The sequence below is a fragment of the Acinonyx jubatus genome, chromosome X (assembly GCF_027475565.1).
Source record: "Acinonyx jubatus isolate Ajub_Pintada_27869175 chromosome X, VMU_Ajub_asm_v1.0, whole genome shotgun sequence".
Classification (NCBI taxonomy): Eukaryota; Metazoa; Chordata; class Mammalia; order Carnivora; family Felidae; genus Acinonyx; species Acinonyx jubatus.
This window is the reverse complement of record NC_069389.1, coordinates 14,295,748-14,304,461: the sequence shown is the minus strand read 5'-3', so window position 1 is coordinate 14,304,461 and position 8,714 is coordinate 14,295,748. Positions and strand designations below refer to the sequence as shown.

At 37.8% G+C, this 8,714-nt stretch overlaps 1 pseudogene; it reads right to left on the bottom strand.

Annotated features, from left to right (window-relative positions):
- Window positions 1-7,298: 7,298 nt before the first annotated feature.
- LOC106986756 (peptidyl-prolyl cis-trans isomerase FKBP3-like) lies at window positions 7,299-8,035 on the bottom strand (annotated as a pseudogene).
- Window positions 8,036-8,714: the final 679 nt, after the last annotated feature.

Here is an 8,714-nt window from a genome sequence, read left to right as displayed (position 1 = left end):
ATTGTATTTAGTGGAATGAACATTTTACATTCCACCCATCATCTGACCCTTGAAATACTTGCTTTTTAATCCTTGAAATCCTTGTTGTTTTAAACAGAAGCTATTTCAGATGTCTGTTTAAAGGAAATGGCAGCTGCCAGCCTTCAAGATGTAGGTGATGGTAGGTTTCTTTTATTTTCCCTTTTCAAACACAGGAAGAGTGGTGTGGAGGTGTGGGAAGGGAAGAGAAAGAGAGGGGGGAGAGAATAAGAGAAGCATATATATGCATACTTATGGATACTTATGCATACTTATGGTCCAATATATTTTCCTTATCCCTAAATGGCCAGATAAGGGCGCTGCTTAACTGAAACACCTGACTTGAACAAGACTATTAAAGCCCAGTCTGAGGAGGTGCTTGTATAGTTGCACTGTTAATATATTCCATTTCCCAAGACTGTTGACACTTCAAGTTTTTAATGGCACCACTTAAGTGAGTTTCCAAGTAAGGCACTTTCTCAAGAGATGTTCCTGAAATAAAATGTACATTTTAGTGGATGGCACTTTTCTGTATTAGCACTTGTGTTTTCAACCTAATTGTTGGTTTACTTAAGTGATGGATGATGTTTATTTAAGGAAGACATAACACATTGATATGTTTTTGTGATGCCTGGCCATGCAGTATCTGTACGTAAACTTACTGAGTTCCAAGAGTAATTATTGTTTAAACACCCTTTTGATCTGCCTAAGAATACCAGCCTAATAAGAAAAGCCATTACCAAATTTACCGACTGGGTTTGAGAACAGAAGTGTTCACATAAACACACTTACCAGTTTGTCACTTTAATTAAAGGATATTAACCAATTCTTAGACCTTAGCGTGTATCTGTGTATGCGGGTCGGTATTCTAATGTGTGATGGGTCTGATACACAAGGGTGTAGAATACTATTTGGGTCTGTTGAGGATGGAGGGGATCAAGCTTTGTTAGTTACCCTTTGTATACTAACCAGGTCATGGATGAAATTGAAGGCTGATTTTTTTTTCCCCCCTCAGATGGGCCTGTTCTTTCTAGGTATTACTCTAGAAAAGTATTTTTCAAACTTCATTCTAAGAAACCCCATGGAATTCACAAATGTTTGATTAGAGTATCATTGATAACAACATTTAAAATATTTTAAGCCTGTAATTAATGGAATTGTTAGTTTTCTTATGTGTGATGATAATGTGGTGGTGGTATATATTGTGCTTATTCTTGGGAGATGCATGCAGAAGTGTTTAGAAGACAAGTGGTATGAGGTTTTTAATCATCCTTTCAAGTGGTACAGCAAAAGAAAGTGTAGATTTGGAAGGACAAGGTATGCTAAAATGCTAAGAATTCTTCAATCTCAGTGGGAGTATATGAGCATTTATGATATTCTTTATGTTGGCTTGACAATTTTCAAAATAAAAATTAGGGGAAATATGTATATACATGTTTTAAATACTGTATATAAATATAACTATGTGGAGCGACCAAGTTAAATATGGACAAATGAGAGTGCTTATTGGATCCACATGTAGGCTCCATGGGTATTGCTTGTACTTTCACGTGTCTGAGACCCGAAGGCAGATGTTTACATGCACAAGTTAATGGTGGGTGCTCTGTCGGGGAAGGCAGCGGGATTCAGCAGGAGGAGGAGCTGAGCTGTGATGCAGTACTAACCAAGACCTCAGCCCAAATCACCGGAGCTCCGCAGCTGGGATGACGCTTCCTGGTTGTCCTTGAGGCAAGGGGGCCAGGGCTTCATGCCTCTTCACCCACCAGTCATTGGATGTGAGCTACCCTGGGAATGGGGAGGTAGGAGCATGTAGAGGGGCCCAGGGTGATGTAGCAGGGAGGCAGCACTCATAGCATCTGGGAGATGGATGTGTTGTTCTTGAAGGGGGTTCTGGGTGGCTCGACACAGTATCCAGTACATAGCTTTTCTTTAATTTGTTTATTGCAGTCACATTCTTGTAGATGTATCATTACTTTGTGAAGTTACAACTTTGTCAGATGTTTGTTTTGTTTTGTTTCAGTAATTCAGGCCTTTGGATTAGTGCTCATGTAAAACACCTTCTCAAACTTATGTGTACTACGCTCAATTAAATGTCCTTGTCCCCCCAAAAAGGGAACTTGTAGTAGCTTTCATTGTGTCAGTATCATATTACATACAGTTGTAGGATTTTAGGTTTCTTCTTTCCTTCTTTTCATATACTTAAAAAAAATTTTTGCTAAGCCTTGGGTGCTTCTTATCTGACTTAGAACTTACAAAATAAATTTAGACAGCATGCCACTTTTAAATCTGCTTTTTATGTTGAAGATTCAAATAAGATTACTTTGCTTAACAAGGAATTTGCCCTTTGAAAACCATTGGCCTATGATCCCTCTCCTATCTCTAGCCAAGTTCTGACTTCCAAATATGAATATGAAGTTTGAAAACAATAAAAGATAAAAAGGGAAGTTTTGTGATGCTAAGCATAACTGGCATCTGACTGCTGAGCTTCTCCGTCCTGATCATAAGTGAGCAAGAACACTGTGCCCTTTCTGCCTGCACTAGTTGCTCCCTGGAACAAGGACAAGAATGAACAAGGGAAGTTCTCTTCTGGTTGTCATTTTAAGCATTTGTTTCCTTCTCATTTTCTTTTTTCCCCTCTTTGCCACAGTTTGTGATACGTGCTTCATTTATTCAGCCAGGGGGATAACATTCTCCCACTGGAGAAGAAAAGCAGTAGCTCCAGAAGCAGAAGCCACGCGTTGCAAAGAACTCAAAGTCACTTTTCCTGGGGAAAAAGCTTTATCTTAGAATGGATTTGGCCTTCTGAAACATGGATACAAAGCAGGAGGGGGAGTGTAAATATAACCCCCCAAATCTCTATAAAGCTATTTAAACTGCAGAGTGGTGAAGCAAGATCTTAAATTCTTTCAGAAAATGAAAGATCTTTTTGAACTATTTTCTACTGTCCTACATGTCACTTCAAAGGAAGATTTGGCATGATCTTTAGAGACTTTGTTCTGTCCAAGGAAGGGTGTAAGGATGTTGGAAAGTATTTGAACCAAGTAACTCATCCACAGTCTCCCAGCTCTCCCCTGCATTTCCTCAGGACCGTTGTAAGGAATGAGCAATGAATGGTTGCAAATCTTCTTGTAAAGCATAAAGGGCAGAAGAAATGTTCCTTAATAATTTACTCCAGAAGTGGTATGAGAGTTGAGCTGTCTGGAGCCAGGCTTCTCTCTGATCTTACAGAGAGTGAGCAGGTTTGCCCAGAAAAGGTCTCTACTTTCAGGGAAGGTCCCTAGGGAAAGTCCACTGAAAGTGGCAGTGATGTTGAGTGTAACAATTACCACTTGGAATCGGCGCCATGTGAACCCCCATTGCAATCTCAAGGAGCCCTTGGAGCATTGACCTGTGCAGCTTTTTAGAGCACACACGCGAATCATTTGTGATACCCATAGCATGAAGAATTGTTAAACTCTCCCTAGACCCAAGTCCTTACTAAATTCCTTAATATTCTACTCTTCTTTCTCCCTCTGCAGTCGCCCAGTATGGCACTTACTTTGTGGTGCTCTGTTGTAAATAAGGCCATTAGTTCCCTGCTATGCACACTGGGATGCTCACTACATTTTATTGTGGAATCTCTGTGTTTTAGGAGATCAGAAACAAATGTTAATGACTCCATTATCTCTGACATTAAGCAACAAGCAGAAATTGTGTAAAGCATGCATTTTTTTTTCCACAGTGAGATTTTCTTAGTTTGGTTTCCTGTAGAAGTCGACCTGAGACAAAGATTCAAGTGCAAATGATTGAATTGGAAGGGGAAGGAAACACTGGAGAGAAATGAGAAGGGCAAGGGAAGGAGCCATTATAGTGTGCTATTTGACCTTAAGCCTGCTGGGGATCACTGGGAAGGGTGTAGAAAATGTGCCTCAAGGTTCTGCCACCTGAGGGTGAGAAAGCTGAAGCATTTATATAGCAAATCCACTGAGTTCTGGGTTGAAGACTGTTAGGTTAATTTCCCAGCACTTTCAACTTGCTACCCTGGTGGCAAAATAGGCTTTAAAATGCTGGTGGGTTAGGGGTATGAGTGGGTGCTACAAAGATGCTATTGGATATCCAGAATACCATTCAGATAATTTTCAACAAGCTCTGGTACCTCTACCACCAAAGAATTGTTTTTTTCTGGTAATGAGTGGAAGGCGGGTTTCATTTACTTGAGTTTAATAAATAAGAACAATATTTTTTTCACCTTGCAAGCTTATGAGAAACAAGTCAATTAATATCTGAACATATAACAGAAATAGAAGATGGCAGTTGAAATGATTTGACAGTTTGCAACTGGATAGGAAAATGAATCAAAGAAAAGCAGTAAACTGTAAAATAAAACTATTGCAGTCATTTCCCATTTTATTGAGTTTTAAAGTGGTTTTGCTTCTGAACCCCAAAATGTGACTTAGTTTATGTTGTATTTTCCAGTTTCCAGTGACTTAGTTTATGTCATATTTTCTGATTAATCAGAAAGCCTTCTTGGAATCTGACATGATTAAGTTTTTGCAATTGTTTTTTTTTTGTTTTTGTTTTTTTGTTCTAAGAGAGAGACAATGCCTGCACATGCATGTGTGAGCAGGGGAGGGGCAGAGGGATAGAGAGAGAATCTTAGGCAAGCTCCACGCTTAGTGCAGAGCCCGACTTAGGGGTCGATCCCACAACTCTGGGATCATGACCTGAGCTGAAATCAAGAGTCAGATGCTCAACTGACTGAGCCACCCAGGCACACCTTGCTTTAAAAAAAATAATAATGTTTATTTATTTTTGAGAGAGAGAGAGAGAGACAGAGTGCAAGCATGGGAGGGGCAGAGAGAGAGGGAGACACAGAATCCAAAACAGGCTCCAGGCTCTGAGCTGTCAGCACAGAGCCTGACGTGGGGCTTGAACCCATGAACCATGGGATCGTGACCTGAGCCCAAGTCTGACGCTTAACCAACTGAGCCACCCAGGCACCCCCCCCATTGCTATTTTTAATATGTATATTTTTGGCCCACCTGATTGGTAACTTTTTGAAAGAAGTTAATCTTCAATAATGGTGAATATCTTATAAAAATGTTGCTTTATATATTTTGAAACTATGTTATTAATGCATAGAGGTTCAAAATTGTTAAAGCTACTTGGTAGATTGTTCTTTTTATCATCAAGTAAGGTCCTGCTTTATTACTACTAAGTCTTTCCCCTTTAAATTTTGCTTTGCTTATATTAATCTTGCTAGATAGATTTTTTGTTATTTGGTATATTTTTTCCTGTTCCTTTTATTTTAGCTTTAGTATGTCCACTGTGTTTTAGGTGTGCCTTTTGTAAAAAGCCTATCTCTAGCTTTTGTTTTCACCCACTCAATATAAACAGACTTACTTATCTATTAAAGATAATGGTTAAAGACATAGATTACTGATACATTTGGGTTTAATTTTTGCTTTCTTGTTCCTGTTTATTTAAGTTTTTTTTTCTTCTTCTGGTTTGGAAGTTATCCATCTTATTTCTTTATCACTTATTTTATGCTCTTAGTTTCCATTGCCTTAAAAGGCGTGGAACATAGCTTTTATGTTGTTGATGAGAGATATTTACTGCAGGGTTAATTATCTTTCTTTTGCTTGGAATACAGTAAAAGCATGATACTTATTTTGTGGAATAACATTCACTGCATATTGAAGGATGCTGCTGTGCACCTAATGACCTATAGTGTATATGTTGCTTTACTTTCTGCTCAAAGAGAATGTAGAGACAAGCTAGTGAAATCTTCCCAAACTTTCTCTAATGTTTTTATCCACAGAACTCAGCTGACCTGCCCCTCTTCTTCCCCTTTGCCTTTTCTTGTGATTTTCCTCCAGTTGCCTTTGAAAAGGAGCCTTACATAGTATGACAGAAGGTTGCAAGAGGTAGCATGAAGGAAAGTTCAGTATATCAAGTTATGAAACTTCAGCTACCCAATTCTATGAAGTTAATAGTTTTTAAAGAGAACCTTTTTTTCTCTTTATCCATTTGTGTGGCTGCTTTGTCCTGTGCCACATACACCTTCAGCTGACTTTTGAAATTCTGCTATTTTGGGGGTCATAATTTTGACTGATAGGCCTATAATTAGTCCTCATTAAGTACTCTGTCCTGAGTATTTCTGTGGGGTGGAATAGAATGTTCTTAGCAGCTGCCAGGGTGATAACAGTCTTGCAAATTGGCATGACTCCAAAAGTAACCGAAGAACTTTATAAAGATGAAAATTAAAGCAGTAGCTATAGCAAGGGAGAAAATAGTATGAAGGTCTGTGGTCACCAAAACTAAGGAGTCCTTTTCCTTGTTTTATCCATAATGTTGAAAAGTTGATACTCTTAGTTTTTGTCCCACCCATTTGAAGTCGTGCCTCTCTCTCCTGGTCCTTTGTCCTCCTGCCTCTTAGCTACAGGTGTTTCTCAAGTGTTAATCTGGAGTCCTCTTCTCTCTTCCCTGATCCTCCCCCACACAGAGCATTCCATCCCAGTGGCTTCACATGTAAGCTTTTTGTTGATGACTCCCAAATCCACACCTCTGGCTTCTACCCAAGCTCCAGCGCCACATTTTTAATTGCCTGTTGAACATATACCCCCAGAAGTCTTCCTTAAGCCTTGACTCAATACCCCTAAAGCCATACTCTTTCCTTAAAATCAATGTCCATACTTTATGACTCAGTATTTCTGCTCCTATATATGTAGCTAAAAGAAATGTGTGCACAATGCACCAAAAGACCTGTATAAGAATGTTCAAAGAGCATGACACATCATGATCAAGTAGGCCTTCACCCAGGAATGCAAAGTTGGGTTAAAATTTAAAAATCAAGCAGTTTAATTCGTCACATTAACAGAATAAGGGGGGGATCATGCGATTATTGAACAGATGAAGAAAGATCATTTGACAGTATTAAACATTCTTTCATGATAAAAACTCTTAGCAAGATAGAAGAAAAGAACATTACTTTTTTCTTTTAAACTTTAAATCCAATATAATTAACATACAGTGTTCTATTAGTTTCAGGTATACAATATAGTGATTTAACAATTCTTTTTTTTGACACTTGATACATTTTTATTGAACCTTTTAGTTTACAACCTGAGGTAAAAGGAAAATCAGTTCCCCATAACCAATATTTTATGCAGCTGTAGTAAAATATTTCACACTTTAGGGAATTATGATGGATTGCATATCTTAAAAGTTGGGGATAGAGTAAATAATATTTGACTTCTTGAATTTTCCAGTTTACTCTTCCCTTACAATAGTAACCAGCTCAAATTAGTTATGTAAGTTTCTTCAGGGCCATGTTTTATTGTTGCTAATGTCTTTATACCTGAAACATTGCTATTTCAATGAATATCCAGTAATTCCACTTTAAGAATGAGTTTTGCATTTGGTGGAATTTTGGCATCAGGCTGTCCTTTCTTTCCATAAGCCCATTCTGGCTCAATCTTTAGTCGAGCCTTTTCTCCTTTACTCATGGTCAAGAGAACTTCATCCCATCCTCTGATAACTTTGCCTGTTCCAACCTTAAAACTTAAAGGCTTGGCATTTTTCTTCTTCTTTGAACTTGTTTGAATATTAATATCATAAACAGTCCTATCCTATAGTGTTCCTGTATACTAACAGTGAACAACCTGTCTCTTTTGGGGAAAGTTGGTTTTATCTCCATTTTTAAGAACAGAATTTATTTTGGTGGACCCTCATTTAGAGTCTCTTCAGGCTTGGTTTCTTTGGGTTTGTCTTCATTAAACTGCACATTTTTCACCGGCTCAGATACTTATACTTTCAGTACCCTTGAAACTCATTCAAAAAGATGATTATAGGCTGAAACCAAATGGTCCCTGTTAGCTGTTTTGGCCACATTTTTAATGTTTACTAATAACTTATGTTCTGAAAGAAAGAAATCTGAGCTGTGGTCCTGTAGAAACTTGATAATGTCCTTCTTGGGTAGCTGCCCATTGCACAGCTACTCTATGGTCCAGTGCTGCTGTGGAACAGTCACTGCCATCTTCCCCTGCTTGTGATTAGAAAATTCTATACATTACCCAGTGCTCATCATGATACATGTACTCTTAATCCCTTCACCTGTTTCATCCATTCCCGCACCCATTTTCCCTCTGATTACTGCCAGGTTGTTCTCTGTATTTCAGAGTGATTTTTATTCGTCTCTTTTTTCTTCATTCGTTTCTTAAATTCCATATATAAGTGAATTTATATGATATTTGTCTTTCTCTGATTGACTTATTTCACTTAGCATTATACTCTAGATCCATCCATGTTGTTGTAAATGGCAATATTTCATCTTTATGGTTTAGTACTATTCCATTGTGCACATATATATATATATATATATATATATATAAATAATGTGTGTATATATATATGTGTGTGTATATATATGTATATATATGTGTGTGTGTATATATATATATCATATTCCATTGCATGCATGCATACCCACACACACACACATGCCCCATGTCTTCTTATCCTTTCATCTGATGGACACTTGGGTTGCTTCCATAATTTGGCTATTGTAAATAATGCTGTAATAAACATATGTGCGTATTCTTTTCTAATTAGTCTTTTTGTATTTTTTTGGCAAATAGTGAAATTACTGGATCATATGGTAATTCTATTTTTAATTTTTCTAATTGACATTTATTGTCAAATTGGTTTCCATACAA